Source organism: Sander lucioperca, chromosome 19 (assembly GCF_008315115.2).
Source record: "Sander lucioperca isolate FBNREF2018 chromosome 19, SLUC_FBN_1.2, whole genome shotgun sequence".
NCBI classification, from domain to species: Eukaryota; Metazoa; Chordata; class Actinopteri; order Perciformes; family Percidae; genus Sander; species Sander lucioperca.
The window spans coordinates 17,729,226-17,752,466 of record NC_050191.1 but is presented as its reverse complement, the minus strand read 5'-3'; the positions used below and the strand labels follow the sequence as shown (position 1 = coordinate 17,752,466).

At 41.0% G+C, this 23,241-nt stretch overlaps 1 long non-coding RNA gene across 1 annotated transcript; it reads left to right on the top strand.

The window, feature by feature from the left end:
- The first annotated feature begins 1,665 nt into the window (after nucleotides 1–1,665).
- LOC116066114 lies at nucleotides 1,666–22,948 on the top strand. The gene is made up of 3 exons (XR_004108899.1): nucleotides 1,666–1,676; nucleotides 10,161–10,165; nucleotides 22,850–22,948. It is a non-coding gene; the product is annotated as an uncharacterized LOC116066114 (long non-coding RNA).
- The last annotated feature ends 293 nt before the right edge of the window (nucleotides 22,949–23,241 follow it).

Here is a 23,241-nt window from a genome sequence, read left to right as displayed (position 1 = left end):
CCAGTTATGATTCTTTCAGTTAGCTCAGTTTAATCGTGTTACCAAACCGTGAGGCATTCTTTTTCAGTGACTTAACGTTTTTCATTTTCAGTTGTGTTTTTATAGTGTTGGGCAAAAGTATACAGCTTTCAGTACCATATTTACTGTTGTTAGGCTGATCAGCTGTATTTAGGAAGGACAGAGAAGAAGGAAGGAAAACAAAAGCCTTTCAGTCCTTCTCTAGCTCATCCTCGTTCTTTGTATGGAATTTTAGAGAAAACCACATCAGGCCTTTTTCCATTTCCCTCCAACTTTAACCCTCCACAACCCCACCTCTCTATTCCCGTAAGTGCTGCAAGTTGGATAATGAGGAAATTGGCTTTTGGAATTGCGGCAGCATTGGCACGCGTGGCAAAGAAAGTGTCAAAATAACAGAAAACAAAAAGGAGCTTTACTGGAAACTGTCCAATAAAAAAATAAGCATTGGACAGTAGATATAGAAGGCCAGTGGTTAATGTCTGTTTTTTGGTTTGGACAAGTACAATGATAGCGGCCACCTACTCTCTCTCTTTAAGACACAGACATAATGCAGGTTTGTGCTCACACATACATTAGTAGCTTGCACACAAACACAATGGTTGTGTGTATGTATGCACTCACACATATACACACTCACAGCACTGGCCAGGTTAGCACTGGCCTCCTCATGCAGAGTCTAGACAGGAAGCTGGCCCATGCCAGATTAGGGATTTTCTCCCTCACACACACCCACACACGGTTACACTGCTGACAGTCATCTTCTTTCAATATGTCTGTGTATTGTGTGCTTGGATGTGTGTCAGAGGGAAAAAGAGAAAGAAAGGGAGGTAAAAACAGAGACTTGGTGACAGAGTCCTGTGTGTACGTAGATTTGTGTGTTTATGTGCTTGTCTGTCTTTGTTGAACAAGTCTCACAAAATAAAATAAAAACAACTCAGCCACAAAGAAACAGATTCTTTGTCAAAAGCTTTTTTTGTGACTCTATTACTCATTTTTCTTCGACTTTCCACCCCTTGAAATGATGAGTCTGAGGCGCAGTGTGAAAAGTTCAACTTGTCCTTCCCAGGTACAGGGGCGCACTGCATCCTGTAGTGCTTAGCTAAATTAAACCGAGCCCCTACTGTTCTCATCTGCTCACCTGTAGCCCCTGCCAGGCCCGGCCATGACCTTTGAACCCACACAGATGGGTCTGCATAATAAGACACGGGCACACACGGCTAAGTGCCATCTTGGACATGTTTGATGGGTAGCTGTATAGGACCAGGAAAGTCTGAATACAGTATGTATTGGAATGCTAATGTGTTGACCTTTTATGAGCAGGTGAGGGCTTGTGTGAACGTGTGTGTGTTTCTATATTTCTCTGTGTGGGTTTGATTGAGCCAGTAAGTGTAAATAAATACAGATACTAATAGAAGTGTGTGCTTACTATACACAATCTTTGTCTCTCTGTACGTTGTTGGCCTAAGGCCAATGGCCCCTGTGCCCCGTGTATGGCAGGCTGGGCTGTACTTTTCACTCTGTAACTGTATGAATATGCATGGCCTCCTGGCTTGTGTACACATGGCAGTATAGGCATGGATTATAAAGAGCTTTTTTAAAAATGTAACATATAGCTGAAACTGTTGTTTTGACAAAAATCCACCTGGCCTCCAAAATGTGTTTAATTTGTGATTGTCACAGCAAGAAAACAATCATTGTTCTTTAAGTAATAGTTTAGTTTGGGGTGAATTTGACTGTTTTTCCTCAATACCTTTTTCATGACCTTGTTGCATGGTTTGAATGTATGTTAAACTACTGTTTTAAGAGAAGTTGCTGTTTGTCTGTCCCACAGAATTCTATTAATTCAAATGAGCAAATATACACAAACATGGAAAAAGTCTATAAAAATTGGTCTGACAAGAAACAAACGGCAACACTAAGAAACATACTATAAATTTCCCTAAAGCCCTTCAGTCTGTCAATTCGGAAGATCCCAGCTGTGAAAAATGAGTAATATATTTTTTCAAGTCCACCTTCATTCCACCTCAGGACTTGAAATATTTGATGTTGACACAAAGCAATCCAAATTCATTTTTTCCATTATAAGGTTTAAAGTGCTATTTTTAGAAGGTAGTCATCTCCAGCCAAGTCCTTCTGTTCGACACCTGAATATATGAGCATATTTACACCTTGTCTTAGAGAATATATGACATATGTGCACTGGCCACTGCTGCATTAACAGTATATTTCATCCCCTTCTTGGTTCCGTCTGTGAAATGGTCCTCTTCATTTCCCACATGAGTGGTTTTCTTATCATCCCAGCCCCCTCTCGCCTGCCCCAGGGGCTGAGTTAAAGTCGATAAAACACCCAAATATTCTGTTAAACATGGCCATGTGGCCGCTCCCTGCAATGCCTCCTGGGTAATTATGGTAATAACTCAGCCGTCACAGGCGAGGCCAGAGGCCGGGATGACGAGGTCAGACCGGAGAGCCTGGGACGAGAGGAGTGGTAGTGGCGGAAGCGGGGCGGCGGGGTCAAGGTGAAGTGAGGCGGGGCTCTTGGGTTTCTATCCCATAAACCCTTGCTGTCACATCAGAGGCCGCTGGATGTATGTGGACATTCCCTCTAATCTGTCCTCCTCAACAATCAAGATGCTGATGAGGGATGATGACAAGTGTTTGAGTAGCTGGGTTGTTTGTGCGGCCTTGACGGACAGACGCCTGGTCGGCTGGTCGGTACGAAGGTCAAAATGTGCCTCTGTTTGGGCTGTTGAAATTAGAGATTGCTAATTGTTGTGAGCCATTTTACTGCAATGGCAAATGTTGATGTGATTTTGAACAGCAGATTGGGCAGTCCACTGTATCATTGTGTATTTATATTTTCTTTGAGACGGTCAGAAAATCGAGAAAGGCACAGGACAAAATGTTCTGGTGGAATCTGATCCATTATGGGTACATGTGGTTCCAGAGACGGAGGTGTACACCATCACTTTCAGAAATTAAAATCGACTTCTTTGTATTCTCTGTATTGTCTGACCGCCTGCACTCTGACAACAGTCTCTCCTATGATGAATAACTGAGAAAGAAACGGAACGACTCGACTTTTGGACATTTGTGCAGAAGATTGATTTGTGTCAATAGATTAATCTGTACTTTATATGCGGCTTTTATACAGACACTGAACTGTTCAACATTATTGAAGTGAAGGTTAATACAGAAGTAATGCAGTGTACTTCTAAATTGGTATTTCTGATCAAATTTGTCAGTCAATGTACACATCAAATTACAGCTAAATACTATTACAGTAGTTACGGTATGTCACTGCACTTATTCCATTTTAAGAGCATTTGAAGTCAATTTATCTGAAATATCTGAATTATTTTGAAAGGTAGAAGGATTAGACATAGAAACAGCATTACAGAGTAAAAGCACACAGTGACTCACTGTGTTTTGTGTGTATTTCAGTGTGTGTATGCTTGCATGTGTGGCCCGAGCCTTGCATGACCTATATTTAGACTCAAAGTTATGCTAGATGAACAATGACAGAAACACAATATTCCCTCCATATTCTGTCCAAATTCTGGTTAGGGGGGAGACCACAGGAAAATGTTACCATTCAATCAACATTTTGGCTACTTCAGCATTTCCTTGAACCTTAAATTTTCCCTCCTTGTGCTACTCCTTCATCACCCAAGCCAAGGCTTTGTCTAGGTCATTTCAGTCTCTTTGCATAGAAATATCCTCTCCTAAAGTATAAATTTGATAGGAAGTGGAGTGAAGTGACAAGTGTAATAATTTCCAGTGACACACATCTCCATTCAGACCCAAGTTTAATGTAAAAGTGATCAGCGCCAGGGCTATTATCACAGGCATCCAGATGTCAGGGAAAATGAGAAAGCTGCATTCAGGGAAAGTGTGAGTAAAAATCTAACACCACATTGCAATGAATAACCCCATAACGCACCAGGAAGCTCTCCACTTAAGTTATTTTGAGGCCTAACCATTATTAGTATTGATAGAAATGGTCTCAGTCTTCATTTTGCTCCATAGATTATAATTATAATGTATTTCTTTCTGATTTTTAAGTATGAGCAAGTGCCAAGCCTTAACTATCTCCCCATCTTTTTTTTCCTGCCCTGCTGTATTGAACCCTCATTCCTGCTTACATAGTTACATATTGTAGTTTATTCACTGCCATCCACCCTGCAGTTCATTGAGACCCCTGACCTGCAAACAACTATAAATATTTATTTGCGTCAACTTGTCTAAAAATAACTGTATTACAATAGAGTGTCCTGGAAGAGGTCCAGGAGAGCTGTGCAGCGAGCAGTAGTCAGCATTCAGAGTCCGGCCTCCTTGTCCAGAGAGAGATAGGGCAGTGTCAAGAGGCAGACATATTGATAGCTTTGTGGTCAACAGGAAAAAAAAGTCACTTAGCGAGGGATCCTTTGGGTCCAAGGATGTATTTTTGGAACACGCAGATGGAAACAAGGAGCAGTTTGGAGTGATGCACAGTGGCTCTCCAGTGACATCTATAAACACTATCCCCGTACTTTTACAACATCACAGTGCTGCAATTCAAATGACAGCAGTGATTCCAAGTTTAAAAATATTATAAGCTGTGTACTAGTCCAAATGTGGACAAAATAGACTCAAGACATCCTCATATTAATAATACTGGCAGTTCAACAGTAGTGGCTTAAAAGAAGAACAAGTTTTTTTTAGGATCCACAACTCAGTAGCGAGTGTAAACCTTGAAGCTATAGTGCGTAGTTTCTGCCGCCATCATGAGGAATTCTAAGTAATGACAACAACACTGTTGGCCCCTCCACCTGTTACAAGCCTACCATGACACCCCACACCACACCACCACACACACACACACACACACACACACACACACTTCTCCCCCACCTCCTCCACACAGTTGCTAGTAGCCAAGGAGGATTAAAAACCCATGATGGACTGGAGCTGATAGTCTTAATTAGCTTTAAAGCAACTTATTTGGCAATGGCTTTAATGTAATGGACGTTCATTAATATCAAAAAGTTACGCACTAAAGCTTTAAGTTGACATTGGTTTCAGCTCTCATCGACTCCTCTTGTAGAGAAAGTAATCCACTGTCCTCTTTACAAAAGTAAACTTGATAAAAAACAAAAATATTCCAATAGAAAATGCCACCTTTTTACTATATATTCCATAAGTCTACAACACGTTCCACAACAGGGTCATTCAACTATGCAGCCCACTCTATACTGTACCTGCAAGCAACTAAAAGTGTTTATTAAATGTTTTAAACTTGTCTCAAAGGGGCATGCATGTATTTTATTAACAGTAAAACACAAAATTAAAATATAATTGTACTTTCTGAGAATAAACCTGTTTAAAGTTGATATATGAATAGAAGCATTTATGGTGAAAATATCAACATAGGAATAACTGTAAAATATGAATTTAGCTCCTTCAGATTTAATGGCACAGGTCAGCTTGGACTTGTCCCGGCACTGACTAGTGACATATGATGTGCAACGCTGGATACATTGACATGTGAAGAGTTGTATGATCCCAGAGCAACAGCTAGACTGAAGCACGCTGGGCTCAGAGACAAACAGATTTAAACTCAGCTCTGTGGTGGATAATTCTATTGTCTTCGTATTGTCTTCATTCTTTGTGCCAAGGCTGTATGCCAGTCAATATCAAACTGTCTGCCAGTCTGGCTCAGTATGAGACACAAGTCTCACTCCGCAACTTGTGCCTCTCCTCCCCTATCCCTCCTTCACCCCCAGAATGCAATAAATGTCCGGCTATCATTTATTTTAATTCACTCCCCTCTTGCACAGATGAAATGGATTCGTAACCTTGTAGGACAAGGACGTGCATGCCGTCTGCCGTCAGTTGCTGAGTTATTCTCTATTCTTCTAGCATAGAGAGTGAGAGAGAAAGAGGCCCAATGATGAAGAGAAATAGTCTGGCATGCAAATTGCCGGCTGCCATGTCCAATGAGGAGGCCTGGCGGAGATTGTCACCGTAGAAACTCTGGACAGGGTTAACGAGGCTGAGGGAGAGACCGAGCTTAAAAAGACGGCAGCAGTGGTGGAGCATGGGAGGGAAAATAGTCTGAAAAAATTCAGTGTGATTTATTTGCCAAATCAAGGCACGATGAGTGGATTATGGCTAGCCTAATGAGAAAGAGTGTTTAGGGGATAGCTAATTGGACGTGACCAAGGAGGAGAATGCTAAGAGCAGGCCATGGGGATTGGGTGGCGTATGTCATTCACCTGACAGTAGTTTAACTCAGAGTGTGGAAGTGAAACAGCAAAGTGAGCAGTGGGAGAGAAGAGTGCAGGGGGGTAGGCTTATTCCATTATCAATTGATCTGTGGATTTCTTTCTCAATTATTCGATGGATTCAGTGTTATATTTCAGTGAAATATTAAATAGTTGAAATAATGACCAGAGGCCACAGTAATGTCTTTAATTTGCTTGTTTTGTCTGATTAACTTGAAGATGATTAAATAACAGTTATATAAATCAAAGAAAAAGAAAATTATCACATCTGAGAAGCTGGAACCTTGGAATGTTGCCTACTGATTTTGTGTTGATCGACGAATCAATTCAGCGACTTACAGTATCGTTGCAGGTGTGTTGACACAATTTCCAGACAACCCCCGTTTGAGCAGGTCAGACATGACCGTGAATTTAGCCCTCCTGCACAGTGTTCTTTGTATAGTGTGTATTGTATGACTTATTGAATAAACAGCTGATACGCAGCAATTGCTTGTGTGCTCTCCTGGAGAATTTAGTGTATTTGGATATTCAGATGAGGGACCGAAACCTTAGAAACAATCATATTTCTTATTTCGGATTGTTCTGAATTATTTTATCTGGGATTAAGATAAAACGGAAGTCAAGCAAATCTGTAAAGAACTCTCCTCACTTTCAAGTAATTAAATGCCTCTGATTCCTCTGTTGGGTCCTGAGTTGACATCATAGACTGTACCAGGTAGACATCCAGCAACGTTGCAATGCCCACTAGAGGGTAGTATTTAACTACAGGCAGCATTTCATATTTATTCATGCTTTCTGACTCCTATGCATGCTGTATTCATTGCTTGCATGTCTAACTTTCTGATTTTGTTTGTTTTATTTTTTGTCTTCACAAGGTCACTTAAAGCATTTCCACCTGGATTTAAAAACACATGATTTGTTGAGTCTAAATGATTTGATAAACAGAAGAACCTCAACTTTTTTTTTCTTTTCATTCATTGCTAATGTTTTGAACTTAGTGCAAAAATGATGTCCAATACACAAGGACATTATTTATTGTATTCCTCAAACCACCACCTGCTGAGGGATGTGGATATTTTCTTGTCATAATTTTGGATTCTTGTTTTTCTTTTAATCATTTTGATACATTACATAACATAAAGTCACGTTTTTTTGTTTACTCTCCTACTTAAACTTGCCAAATTGAAAATGTGGTACTGAATTCCAGTAGATTGCTGCCATTTCAAATTAACTGCATGGTTTTGGAAAGATTTATTAGGAGGAGCAATTTATTTCAATATTTTAAGAAGCATGATACAACAATTTGTGTCACCACCTGCTGCTGTTTTTTGGACATGATGACGTGGTTACCTTTTTGAAAAGGTGCAATTACAAATATGCTCCCTGTTTTTTTAGATTAGTATTTTGTACAAAATAGTACATGCATTGATAGACTTTATTTCTGTCTTCTTACACCTTAATTACAAAAGAGCCTTATAATTTTATTCAACATTTAATTTCCACAAATATGGTTTATTAAATCGACCGCTCATTGCTCGACATTTAAAGGCACCCGTTTCTTTTCTATCGTTGAATGCAGATCCTCTTAGTGATGACATTTCCTTTGTGTGTCCACTGAAGTCCTTGGAAATGTTTGTGTTGCATCCATTTGATCGCCGCAGCATCTTTCTCATTTCATGAGTGCAGCGGCATGCACATTTGAAATGGGTTAGGACACAAATGGGATTAATGCTTGCAAGACATCTCCTAAAGCGTTTCCACCTGTAATGTTGTTTGCAGATGCACTAAATGAGATGTCTCAGCGGGAGCGAGCGTCTCTGTATGCAGAGCTAACGGAGGGAGGCCTGCACCAGGCTGCACTGTGACCCGACTGATGTAGCTCCTACTTTCTGGCTCCAATTTCGACAGGACGTAGCATATAGGGAAAGAGACAACATGGGAAATGTGATTACACGGTTGCCTAATGTAAGGGAATCTCATTTGTTTTGTCGGCCGTTTGATTGTTCCTTTCTGCGCTGGCAAATTCAGGAAAATGCGATGCAGATGTGGATGAGGGTGAGCAGTCGCTGTTACCACCCAATCTGAGGAAGAGTGTTTTGACTTTGAAAACCTCAAACTTATGTTGCTGTCAGACACGGCAGAGGAAAAAAGATTTTAAATAAAGCTTCTGTAGATTTATACAGGAATCTTTCTTGACACACAGACATATAAACAAACACATTCGTCTGAAACTATGGCAAGTCAAGGATTGTTCTTGATAAATGCACCATCATGCTCTAAACATAACTGTAAAAATAACTGGTCTTAGAGGGCGTAGACTGTGGTCACAATGCAGGATTATGACGTAAGATGTGTATTAAAGGAAAAGACTTTCCTAACCATGATGAATGAGTGATATCGAGCTCTGGCATGACAAACGAGGGCTGAAGTGTCGCAAGTGTTTTATGACGGTCCCTAGGGTCCTTATCTCCCATAACCCCTGACCCCTCGACCTTTTTAAACCACAAGGGTGATTACAAGTAGCCAGCCAATGGAATAACTGCTATACTACTGTTTCACACAACCTCTCACTGTGGTGGAGACAGTTCTACTTCATTCACGCAGAATTATAGTATTTGTTTCATAGGTCCATTGACCTGAAAGGAAAATAAAAATAGCACAAGACAAACTAGTGCATCATATTGAAATGCATAAAATAATCCATGACATACATAAACAGTTAATAAAAAGACAACTTGGTCATTATCTGTATAACTCCTCCTCAAATGTTTCAACATAACCGGACCTGATTTCTAATATCAGTGGGCCTGAGGTGTTTATGTGTTCAGCAGTAGAGTAGCATGCACCGCGTACTGTGTGCTGCCGTCCTAAACGGTCAGCAGAGTGATGAGCAGAGGTCTCACTCACTGCTCATCTGCCACACCTGTCATGTAACCGACTATGATATCTGTTCCCCATGGGACACACAACTGTGTGACACTGGCGTTTTTCACCGTAGGCTCTGACAGCAACAGCAGCACTGACCGTTAAAACCCCAGGGCAGGTAGTAGTTTATCGAACACCACTGAGGTGAAAGAGCAGCTGAGTAAAGTAGAGCGGAGTTGAGTAGATTTTTCCAGCCTTTGGGTTATAATTTTAGGATAACTTTTAGAGCTATATACAGGTATGCATGACCTCATTGCCACAACAGTAAAGGAGATGAATAAGTTGAGTTTACTTTTGCCGGGCTGCAGCATTTTATTAGTTGTTTGTTTACTGACAGGAGGAATTTTGGGCGAGGACAGATAATTGATGTACACATGTGCTGCTCCCGCGGATGCGAGTGTGACTGGCTACTGAAGATGTACATCATTTTTCGTAACATTGCATTCTAAGATTAGTGCGGGGTCCCAGGGGTCTCACTCCTCACTCCATTTCCTAAATTGACAGCTGGAGAAACTCTATTCCACCGGACGTGATAAACGACACGGGGCGTTGGAGGAGTGCGTCGCAGAAGAGAGAAAGGAGTGATAAATGGGGGAGGTTGGGAGGAATCAGGGCAGATGAAAGTTGTGTGGCACTGAGATATGACTGACAGCTCATTATGAAAAATCCGAGAAGGGAGTCTAACTTGTTCAGCCAAACCGTTTTCTGTATTTTCCTTTTTACCAATCTCAAATACACTCAATATAGACACAGATCTCCACTATTATTGAGGATTGTAATTGTCTGTGACTGTGTTGAGAGTGAGATCATTTTTAATGCAATAATTAACACATATAAGTTGATTCAAGACAATAACACAATAAGAAATGCAAATCATTTCAAACAGGCTGCATATACTCACTGATACTGGATTCAATGGGTCTGATGAAGCTTTTCCCCATTTATGTACAGAATGTGTCTGGTTTTCATCTGCTATTTATAAAAGCAACAGCACATTTGTTCTATCATGGAGACACTGTACCTGTTGAAAAAAGATTGTTCTCTAATACAAATATTTAGGTAATATATTTTAAATTTGTTGATGGATATCAAACTGCTCCCACAATGTACTCCATATTTTAGTTGTAGAAGAATAGATTGAATTTGAACAACTACTGTATGTGGCACAGTTTTGTAATGTCATCTGTAATAGATGTACTTTGGTTTTGGGTTTGTTTCAATGCCAATAGCAACTTCACCTTGTGAATCTGGACGTTGCCACCTTTGTCAGATGCTTTTTTTAAGTTCTAGTTTTGATCACAGGCACCTTTGCACTGGACATACGTTACTATTTTGGCATGAACACCATCATTTTTGTTCATTTTTTATTGTGTTAACTGTATGTTATTCTCTACAGTATAACCTTTGTCATTTACATTTATAGCATACACAAAGCTGTAAGTCACCCATCAGGACATTAGAAAGCTCAAGGAAACCCTTGAGATTGCCACTTGGCATTGCTTTATTGGGTATTTTCCCTCAGTAGTCATACTAGCTTCTTGCAACCTCACTCAATTTAGTTGTTTTAGCCCCCTATGGCCGTGTTGCTGATTTTGAATAAGTGCTCAGGGCACGAGGGGTCAGCTGCAATTTCAGCCGTAGCTAAACTGGTCTATTCTAATGTGAGATCTGAGGTGACTTTGACTTTTGATTAATGACAGTTCTCCAAAGGACATATCACCAGGAAAACTTTCCACAGCATAAAAATCACTTCCAGTAAAAGTAGAAAACATCTATATCTTTATGCATACAGAATTCGGCACTGACTGACTGCATTCAATGTGAAATAATACCCAGGTGTCGTTACAGGAGGCAAACACTGAAAGTGTTTGTTATTAAAATATTTGTACTTCTTGGGCCCCAAAGGCCCACTATGCCTTTTCTCACTTATGCATATTTCCATTATAGTGACATCAAGCAAACAGAGAAATGCTGCTGCTGCCTCTCTCCTGTTCTCTCTCCTTTTCTCTCGAGTGCTTCTCTCACAGGCTGTGAAAACAGCAGCCCCAGGGAGTATTCACATCCCCTGAGCCCTTGGGGCAGAAGGCCCGAGGACACGCCATGGGGATGTATTGAGGGGTGTTTCGGGGGAGAGGAGAGCTGCACATCTCAATATGAATACTATAGATACATGTAAAGCAGATAGCAGTTGAATAGAATTGGCCCATTTGGGATTTTAGCGAAGAGATTTAGAGATAATGAGAAAATGCAGCTAGTATAAATATTGGGACCACAAACGGACGAGCTACTGTTATGGCCCTGACACACCAACCCAATAATCGTCCGTCGGACAGTCTGGCGAGGTCAGTGACTCGAGTCTGTTCAGTGTGTTCCGTGCCGTCGTCCGTGGAAGGAGCTGTCGGCCTTCATTTTGGCTGACCTGACTTGCTGGGTTGGAGGGCGGGCAGTCGGACTCACCTGGAAATAACGAGTGGGATGAGTGACGAACGCCTCTCAAAATCTGTCGAAAATCTTTTAAACTGACCTTTGTCGATCTGAAATGAAGACAGATTCAGCAACTGTATGGCCTATGTCTCGCTTAAAATGTTTTCAGAAACACGTTTAAGTGAACTATTTTCGTAAAATACGAGATCGTATTTCGAACAAGCCGCCATTACTATCGGCTGGAGAAGCCAGACCCACATGACGCGTTGTCATTTCCGGTTTTCATTTTTTGTATTACGTTTTGCGCATGCGCAGAACGTAAGCTCAAGACGGCGTTGCTTCGGTGTGTTCCAAGGCACTTTTTGGACCTCGGGGAGCCGACTAATCAGTCCAACTGCCTTTTCTGTCAGCCATCTGGTTGGTGTGTCAGGGGCTTTAGAGTTTGACTAATGCAGACAAATTTGAAAATGCTGTTTACACTCATGGCCAAAAGTGTTGGCACCCCTGAATTTTTTCCAGAAAATCAAGTATTTCTCACAGAAAAGTATTGCATTAATACATGTTTTGCTATACACGTTTATTCCCTTTGTGTGTATTGGAACATAACAAAAAAAAGAAGGAAAAAAAGCAAATTGGACATAATTGCACACAAAACTCCAAAAATGGGCTGGACAAAATTATTGGCACCCTTTCAAAATTGTGGATAAATAAGATTGTTTCAAGCATGTGATGCTCCTTCAAACTCACCTGGGGCAAGTAACAGGTGTGGGCAATATAAAAATCACACCTGAAAGCAGATAAAAAGGAGAGAAGTTGACTTAGTCTGTGCATTGTGTGTCTGTGTGTACCACACTAAGCATGGACAACAGAAAGAGGAGAAGAGAACTGTCTGAGGACTTGAGAACCAAAAAAATATCAACAATCTCAAGGTTACGAGTCCATCTCCAGAGATCTAGATGTTCCTTTGTCCACAGTGCGCAGCATTATCAAGAAGTTTGCAACCCATGGCACTGTAGCTAATCTCCCTGGACGTGGACGGAAGAGAAAAATTGAGGAAAGGTTGCAATGCAGGATAGTCCGGATGGTGGATTAGCAGCCCCAAACAAGTTCCAAAGAAATTCAAGCTGTCCTGCAGGCTCAGGGTGCATCAGTGTCAGCACGAACTATCCGTCGACATTTGAATGAAATGGAACGCTATGGCAGGAGACCCAGGAGGAACCCACTGCTGACACAGAGACATAAAAAAGCAAGACTACAGTTTGCCAAAATGTACTTGAGTAAGCCAAAATCCTTCTGGGAAAAAGTCTTGTGGACAGATGAGACCAAGATAGAGCTTTTTGGTAAAGCACATCATTCTACTGTTTACCGAAAACGGAATGAGGCCTACAAAGAAAAGAACACAGTACCTACAGTCAAATATGGTGGAGGTTCAAAGATGTTTTGGGGTTGTTTTGCTGCCTCTGGCACTGGGTGCCTTGACTGTGTGCAAGGCATCATGAAATCTGAGGATTACCAAAGGATTTTGGGTCGCAATGTAGGGCCCAGTGTCAAAAAGCTGGGTTTGCGTCCGAGATCGTGGGTCTTCCAGCAGGACAATGACCCCAAACATACTTCAAAAAGCACACAGAAATGGATGGCAACAAAGCGCTGGAGAGTTCCGAAGTGGCCAGCAATGAGTCCAGATCTAAATCCCATTAAACACCTGTGGAGAGATCTTAAAATTGCTGTTGGGAAAAGGCGCCCTTCCAATATGAGAGACCTGGAGCAGTTTGCAAAGGAAGAGTGGTCCAAAATTCCGGGTGAGAGGTGTAAGAAGCTTATTGATGGTTATAGGAAGCGATTGATTTATTTTTTATTTATTGAGTTATTTTTTCCAAAGGGTGTGCAACCAAACATTAAGTTAAGGGTGCCAATAATTTTGTCCAGCCCATTTTTGGAGTTTTGTGTGCAATTATGTCCAATTTGCTTTTTTCCTTCTTTTTTGTTTTGTTCCAATACACACAAAGGGAATAAACATGTGTATAGCAAAACATGTGTTAATGCAGTACTTTTCTGTGAGAAATACTTGATTTTCTGGAAAAATTTCAGGGGTGCCAACACTTTTGGCCATGACTGTACATGTCAATGGCTTTTTTCCCCCACTAGCATTTTAAGTGTTTATTCTAACACTTGCTCTCTACACTGAAAACAGGGCCAAAACAATAGAAAATTGTCCTTTTTTAGTTTAATGATGGTTGGCAAACCACGCTGCTTCCACCATTATTTATAAATGAGTAGATTTGAATAGACACATTTCATTTTTGGTAGGTGTCATAATTACCATGTGGTGAGCAGTTTGCAACATATTAATAAAAGCCAACCCTTCCTATGACAAAGCTTTATAGGTCACGGAAAATCAAAAGATCAACTGAAAAAGTTTAGATTTGTCTGCACTAAAATTGTATCTGTGTGTGTTAGCCATATTCACTTCAATCATTTGCTTTTAAAATTATTTATGAAATCAAAGTCTTGATCCCATGAATTGCTTTAAAAAGGCCATATAAAAATAAAGAGATAATTACTATTACTTACAAAAATTTAAATATATTGTAACTGTCAGGCTATACAGACGATACAGTACTTTTTACCAGAGTAGTTCTATTGCTAGTTCAAAAGGAAAACACTTAATCTCAGGGACGTTTTCTTTCAAACTATGAAGCAGCTTTACCAGAAGTAAGACTGTTGGATTGTGGGACAAAGGTCTCTGTGTCTGTGCTCTCCTGTATGATCTTATTATCTGTCAGCCAATTTAACAGAGAGGCCTTTGGGGAGTGACAATGAGGATGTAGGGGAGGAGGAGGGGACACCCTCACACACACACACACACACCTCTGCTCTAATTCACACTGACCTCTGTGGCCTCTCCACAATGCACGTTTTCGTATTTGATAGAAAAATCGATAGCCTTGCTGGCAGACAACCTCCATGAAGAATTAAAACAAGGAAAGTGTTGATAGCGGTCAATCATTTTTCTGTCCACTAACACTACACTTACAGATGCAGCGATGGATACATGCCATTTGCCTTTTAGAAATGCACAGGCAGTTCAGCTTGCCGAGATGTTTCCTTTCACATGATGGGTATCGAATGAGGTAGAAAAAAAGGATAAAATATAGTACTCTACTGGCAACGGTATTACTTTAAGGGTACTGTATTGGTACTGGTATCGTAATATTTTAAACGATAACCAGCCCTACTTATTTTGTTTTGTAGTTTAATCTTCATTACATTTGTAACATGTTTTAAAAATGTGCTCCATGAATTATAGCCCGACAGATGCTATAAATATAAATTCACAAATATTGAATATCAGCTGATACACTTTACACTACTGTGTACAAATTCACTTGTCAGTGCTCTCTGGTGGACAAACTTTGTAAGGAATATAGTTTTTAAATTACCTTAATTTACCTAACCTTTCTGTTCTGGAGTTTCGTGTTACTTATCAGCCAGCATATACACCAATACAGATATCTGTAATAAGCTAATATCAGCTGATATATCAGCCTGGTTGATTTATCGGTCTAGCTCTACTATGAATGAAGCTATTGTTAAAGGTCCAATATGTTATATATTTACTGTTTTAAATCAAAAATGACCACAATATGTCACAGATATTAAGGAAACATGCTTAGTTGAAATACCATTGCCTCTGACCACAATGCTAAAGCCACATTCCGGGACAGAAGGTCTGTTTTTGGCCTGTGTGTTGTTGTCAACTGCCCATTTTGACACCTGGGTTGCCAGACATGAAACGCGAACACGCAAAAACAACGTGCTGCAGCCATGGTATAAGCAACTGGATTAACAGAGATAGATTCATTCTACGCAACCTACAAAAAACAGGCATCTTTCTAAACAGTTGCATGACCAGAGACGTTGTAAAACACGGATAAATATTGGAGTTGCATTTAAAAGATGGTGACAGCTTAGAGCCCAAAAGGACGCCGAGTTGGCTCATTTCCTCCTGAACAGGTAAGCATTGAGCTTTAGGCTAATTTATCACTGCTAACGTTACAAGAAGGGATGGGCATTTTCAGTCATTTCAACATTCAGGTACTCACATAAAATGATATAGAGTACTCAAGTTATAACAGCCTGGTTGATTTATCGATTTGGCTCTACTATGAATGGAGCTATTGTTAATTTACCCAATTCAGTCATTCCAAATCAGCAAACTTAGGGTTTGATTACAGTCCATATTAAAGGAGAATTCCAGCCAATTTTTACGTTAATCTTGATCGCTATAAATATACGTGTACTTAAGTCTGAAAAAAACCCGACCCGAATCGGTGCAGGCTACACGGAGTAGCTGCAGCTACGTGTACAAGCTTCCACTGAGCTAAAACGGCAGTTGTCAGGGCAGGTTTTAGAGTGCCTTTGTGCCTCTTAACAGACACAAAATGCAATTAAAATGTCTGTGAAACATGAACAGGGCCCTTACGTGACAACAAGATGCGTTTTCAACTCAGACATTGTTTTAATTCCAACCCGGTCTCACGCCAGTTCGTAAATAGTCACGTTATTTTGATTTATTAATTCATGTACAGGTCACGATTGTCTCGTTTATTTCGTGTACAGGTCACGACAACTGCCGTTTTAGCTCAGTGGAAGCTTGTACACGTAGCTGCAGCTACTCCGTGTTGCCTGCAGCGATTCGGGTCGTTTCTTTTTCAAACGAAAGTACATGCATATTTATAGCGATCAAGATTAACGTAAAAATTGGCCGGAATTCTCCTTTAATAATAATAAATATATTTAATATATTTTTTAAAGTAAATTATTATGTTTGACATGTATGGACTTTATACAATGTCAGATAGCATTAACTGCTGTAACAGTTATTTGTCCAAATGTGGCCAGTGGTCCAAGGGCAAGCAGCGTAGACCGGCCCCTCTCCTGCCAGTCTTGAGGCCGTTCTGAACAGATGTTGGCACAGCCAGCTGGACATGGTGACCTTGACTAAATCTCAAAGGGGTCTTCTTTGGCAGCATGGGCACCCAACTCTCCCCCCTGGCAATGGAGACCCAGTGCAGCAGCTTATAAGCAAGCTGTGTGTGTGTGTGTGTGTGTGTGTGTGTGTGTGTGTGTGTGTGTGCAAACCAGCATTGTGTGTCATTCAAGCTTCAGTGAAAAGGTACCAGTGAATCAATCACATGCCCTGTGTAACACCGCACTAAATGAAATTCAATGGACTGATTGAGTGAGTGATGGATGATTCACATACATACAGCCAGAATTAAGTGATGGAGAAACACTCAGAAGGAGGGTGCAGGAGGTGAGGGTTGGTTAGACCTCTGAAGACTGTGTGTGTGTGTGTGTGTGTGTGTGTGTGTGTGTGTGTGTGTGTGTGTGTGCATGTGTGTGTGCGCGCGCGCACGTGTTGCTCTGTGAGTGTGTTGGTGGGTGGAAACTAACTGTAGACGTAGAGTGTATAGACTGAAGGCTGAGCGTCCTGAGGAGCGGCTGTGTTCGCAGCCCACATCTGTCATCCCAGGTTGCAGCAGAATTTGTGTGTGTATGTATTTACTTGAGTGTGGTTACCATCTGGGCAGAACATCAGGGGCACGCCTGGACTGCACGGTGAGCCAGTCCACTTTTAATCTGCCCAGCGCCCTCTCCCCGCCAAGGAAGGTCAACGCCTCGGCAAGGACAGCACTGTCACCCCCGTAACACCAACAGTGGGGGTCGGCACTGGCTATCCATAATAGATGGCAGCTGGCTTTAGTGTACGTCTTCACTTTGCCTGGGGCAGCGATGTTAGCCCATCTTTCATTCCCACTACTCAACGGAGCTAATGTGCTGTGTTAATGCTTCTGTGAATCAGGAGGAGTGCTCAGTCGTGTGTCTCCCCTGTAGCTACCGAGCGCTCATGTCATTGCCAAAATAGGACAGAAGGTGCTTCAACAAAGAAAACATTCATCTGGAGGTATCACAGCACGACAACAAAATCAACCTTCATACATTAAGAGTTCACAACACTAGTTAGTAAGAGAAATAGGATGTGATGTACTTTTATGGGACAGTATGCCTTTGGTAAACACGACCATCAGGTCCAGTTTACAGAACTTTAAATCATCACGCCTTTGTATTATTTTGATGCTGTAATCATCTGAAAGTTCTAGTTTATTTATTTTATTTTATACTATACAAAACTACAAGTATCTTTTCTATGTAGAAAATAGTTCAAAAAGTAGTTTTGGACCACGACATTTCACACAAAATGCATCCTCCCCAATTTCACAGGCTTTTATGTTAAGTGGCTGTTCATTCCGACTCGCCCATCAAACATGATTTCCAAGTGCATTTTTTTTTCAACTTGCCAGAGAGACCAAAACCATTTTAAATGCAAATGACCTAAATAAGATTAGCGAGGTAGGCTGTCCGCTCCCTGTTAATTATCACACGCAGTAGTCAATTAACAACGCTAACGATGGGACACTTAGTGAGCGTTAACCCAATTTACCACAGCTAAGAGCCGGGTGGACAGTGTTGCAAGGGGTAACTATAGGTGGGATCTGGGGGGTTGGTGGGTGGGTGGGTGGGGGGGGGGGGGGGTTACATCTTTATTGCGCTCCATCCCCATTACAAAAACAGAGTTTAGAGACATCGACTAGAGCTCATGGGGTGAATTTGGCAAGAAATAGAAACTGTTCAGTGATGGTGTGTGGTCCTGTACTCCCTCCTATAGCCTATTCTCCCATTTTGATCTGGAGTTGGGCACCATGTGGGCAGGAGGATGAGCGGGACTCATTCAGGGGTAATTAGAGTTACCCAGGATGTGTTAGCCGGGATGCTGCTCCTCAGTTAACAGCATTAGCCATGGCAGGGATGAAAGCATGCTCTGATTTAACAGTTGTCACTAGACCTTGGCTGTGAGAGGCATGGGTGACTGACAGGTCGAAACCGGACCCTCATTTGTGCACCTGGGTGTGTGCATGTGTTCACCTTTCGTGTATGTGGACAGGAGTATGTGTTGGTTGCACTGATGTCAGAAAAGTATGGGCCATGTTGTTGTGAATTTTGTCACTGCTGCTTCTGTTAAGACTGTTACTGTAATCTTGTAAACCAGGAACCAAAGTGTTTTGTCGTAAGAGACAATAGGTGATGCGTGAATTGGTGTCATGCACTTGCACTAGTGACACAAATATCATCACGGCTTCAAAACACAAGTTGAGTTTTATTGCAGAGCACCAAAGTTAGCGGCTTTCTGACTTTAAGAATTGCCATAAAATAAAGTGAAATGAGCATTTGTTGCAGTTTTAGTCACTGATGACCCTGTGAAACGTGTATGCTCATAGCTCATGATGCAAAAAACAGACAAAATTAAAAGGCAACTTATTTTGCTATACATCAATATCTAGTTATAAAAAGAAAATCTTGATAGGGGTAAAAAAAGTTCTGTAAAAGTTCATACTCAGATTTGGATTGGTGCCATTTAGTAAGGTGGAAAATGAGCCTTTCGTTGGAGTTTGAATGGTCATAAAATGACTCCATAAGAGAAATGTGTCTTGACTGTTGTCATCTTTCATTTTAAATCTTGTCCAATACAGCCACATTTTCACTTCTCCAAAAAAAAAGCCTCTACAGTGGAGAAATTCAATAAAATAAGCTGTGATGAAGATACTACAGTATATTTGTAATCTATAATGATAAAATATCATCCATGTTACTGCAAGGAAATGATGTATTGCATTGTTCTTGGTTGCCCAGCCAGTTTGATATTGATTTTAGTTTTTTTTCTATCTTCCCCTTCAGTCTGTGGAGGAGAGATGGTGGCCTGCAAATGGCACACTTTGGCTTACATATTAACCATTACTTGCCATTACTTGTGAGATGGACCCAACTAAGCCTTTAAATATTTCTATTTCCTCTTTGTCAGGTACCAACCTATTCTATAAGTGTTAGATTTTGGATGACATATTTTCTTCATTTAATTTGGCCACCCAGTTTAAAGTAAAGAGGTATTTTACTTGTGCAGCCGCACTGGAGTCTCTATAAAGTTTTTTTCCCTTCTTTTTTCAACTGTTAATACATTTTAAAAGAGTTTATTGTATGTCCTGGAAGTCACGATTTGTACCATAGGTCCTATTATCACCTGCAGACCAGCACCAGTCCATTGGTATGACCGTTAAAATACTCACTCACTGTCCAGGCGGTGACATTCAGGCATCTCTATCAGACAGGTCTCTTTCCTAAATGAAACATCTGCCCTGCTAACATAAATCATCATCACTCTCTGGCCCTGCCCACCCATTTTCATCTGTGTAACCAGAGCTCCAAGCGTCAGCAGGAAGTGTATTGGTGAGAGCGGCCTATTGATCATTGATCTGGCGCCATCGATCCAAACCTTGCCTCTTTTCCTCCCACCCCAACTCACTCTCTCTCTCTCTCTCTCTCTCTCTCTCTCTCTCTCTCTCTCTCTCTCTCTCTCACACTCTCTCTCTCTCTCTCTCTCTCTCTCTCTCTCTCTCTCTCTCTCTCTCTCTCTCTCTCTCTCTCTGTGTAATCTGTTTGGATTCACGGGGACACTCCTGGTCATCTTTTGAGTTTGATCTCCCTATGGAATATACGCATAAACTCAGATAATGAGAATAAATGGTACTTCTGACTGGTGTTTCTCTTTTTCATGTTTGATTTATCACCTTTTAATCAATATGTTTTACTTCAGGAGCAGGACTCACCTTGTGATGTTGCCGAAAGTGCCCTTTTTTGTCTCGGAGTGGGATTTTAAATCGGCAAAAATTTAGAGACGACCAATATTCAAGCAATGGTACGATGAAGCCTACATTTTCATTATCATGTGCAACATTCAGTTTATATGATGATTTTATCATGATTAAATATGATTTATTTCCTGATTACTCACATAATAAGGTGCTGTTAATAATAATCTACACAAGACACTAAAATGTTACTATATAAACATCTTATTTTTTACCTGATAATACCTTGTGATATTGGCAGAAAATGGCTCAAGATTTACATTACGGAGTTCAATCTTGATCTCTTTATCAGTGGCACAAATGTATGATGAGCAGATCAATATACACGTAATTTACAAACTAAGGGGCAGGTAATCAATGAGTATAAAAGTGTATGAAATATACATTACAGGAATCCTGCTATAGCGCTGACCACAGACTTTGATAAATAGTCGAGCCATTTATTTTTGTCAGTATTGATTATTCAATCCGGAGAGTTCACCAGAATCGTCAGTCTTCTCTTCTCCTTTTCACTCGATCTTCTTCTGAAAGCTGATTTATGATCCATCGGGTCAGATGAGCAGCTGTTGGTTGAAACACCTCGGAGATGAATAAAAGTAATTTGAAGTAGAGAGCCTTTAATGCGATTTTAAAAAGTGGCTTGCATTGATTGAAACGTGGCTTTATCTGGGTAATATTTTTAATTTCAGCACTCAAGAGATGTATTAGTGTAACATTGTACTCCAGCATGGTATATGGGTCCTCTGTTGGAGTGATGTTGGTGTGAATATAGTCCTCTCACAGTTTAGGATCTCCCAACTCCACACAGCCCGACCGTGGCTATTGCTTGTCATTAGAATAACAAATGTACTGGGGCTCCTGATTTAGTGTGGCGCTCTGGCCCCTGATGTATATTAATACCACAACACTGCACCTCTTACCTCGGTTTCATCATTCATCTGGGTAAAAGAGGTGGAATTGAAAAGCAGTCCTTGTTTTTGCTGGAACCTGGATCACAGTCATTTATTGTGTCATGAGACAGGGCGGACCCCTCTGCACGTCCTTCACCTCCATGTGCCGTGCCAGCTCCTGTTAGATACTAAAGTGTGTTTGTGTGTTATTTTGTGAAACACGCAGGGGTTAAAACTGAAAAATGTAGGATAATTGTTTAATGTTTATCATTTTAAATATTTCTTGTTGTTCTAATTTTGTACGCTAGTGATTACTTTTTTGTCAAATTGTTTCTGTTGTCCCACTTTCAGATTTTTGAGCTCGATACTAAAGTAAAAGGGTGAAGGATTTGCATTTCATTTCATGCATATTTTTAATCATGTCTGTTTCTGGCTCTGCCCAGCGCTCCCATTTAAGTCTTGTGAGGTTCTCATTGAGTGAGTGGTGCAGCTCTGGGCTCTGTTAAGTGATGACTGCTGGTGACAGATTGTCCTCCACCACATTGCTAGCACTTCTCCCAGACAGACCGTCCGTCCTTCTTTCATCTCTTCCTGAGTGGACGTGAGGGCTCACCCAGCAATACAAGACAAATAACACTTCTGCCAGGCCATCAGTCTTTCCAGCAACGAGGCAGTTTACCTTTTAGATGACTGTAGTCCATGTAGTACCAGACTCAGCATCACCTCGGCTTCCTCTAGCATTCCCTGACCGTACCCACTGGACTACCATGTGTAGGAAACATCTCTATACATTGATACATTGCTAAGCATGCTGTCTGTTTCTTGTCTTTTCTTCCTGCACTGTTGACATGCACACAAGTATCTAGATTATAGTTTTTGCATTGATGTTGTGTTAATTTCATCCACGGAAACTATGATTACAAATGAATTTCGAAAACAAGACTAAAACTATAAGGGCACTCGGAGAGCGCAGACCTCTGCTAAGGCCATGTCCTATCTCGCAATGTTAACAATTCAATCAGGAGAGACTTTGTTGCAGATATGCAAAGGTTTATTGTACATATGCATATGAAATATACAGAGTCTTTGGAGATTAGACTCCATCGTTATAAAATAATTTTTAAAGGGGTAGAGAAACAAGACCTATCCCCCCGATGGAGTCTAGACACTGGTGGTGGCGTCGAAGGAGCCCGAAGACCAGACCGAAGGAGTCAACGGAGCGTTCTGCTGGAGGAAGACCCAGGGTGCCTCGGGTGATGGTGACTGGAGGTGGAAGGGGAGGAGTAGGGTTGCACGCTTTGCCTGAAATGACAGTTAACAGCAGCAGAGAGAGAAACAGATTTAAAGCAGGGATGTAATGCTGTGATTGGATCATGAATTTCGTGGGCAATTCTGGTTGGTTTACTGAAAGTGAACGCCTCTAAACAGCTGAATAGTTTTAGGAAGAGAGAGCGGTGATTGAAGTTATTACAAGTCTTCCTGAAAGAATTTACGCTTAGCTTCATAAGTGAAACAATTGCGTATCCAACCCTTGATTTGGATCCGTTTTAAATTTTAATAGGTTCTTCCTCGGCCCATGCCACACCCTTCTACCAAGTTTCATTAAAATCAGGCCAGTAGTTTTTTCTGTAATCATGCTGACAAACAAAGAAACCAAACCACAAACATAACCTGTGTGGCGGAGGTAACTAAATAAAGGAACCTCTGAAAATTTGAACTATGACGGAATTTATTACATTCTTCGTTAAGGAATAAAAAACTAAACCATCTTATCAGAGATTGATGAATGGATAAATGTACTAATTACTGTTTTAATACGTCTTATTCAACAAACTGCTGTATCTGCGGAGTCGCACACTGTAGCTCCTGATTAGTAAAACGGTTTCCTCCGCGCCCCAAAATACTGTGTCTTCAGAAGTTGATTTGGCTGCTTGACCTGTTGCACTTCTGTTA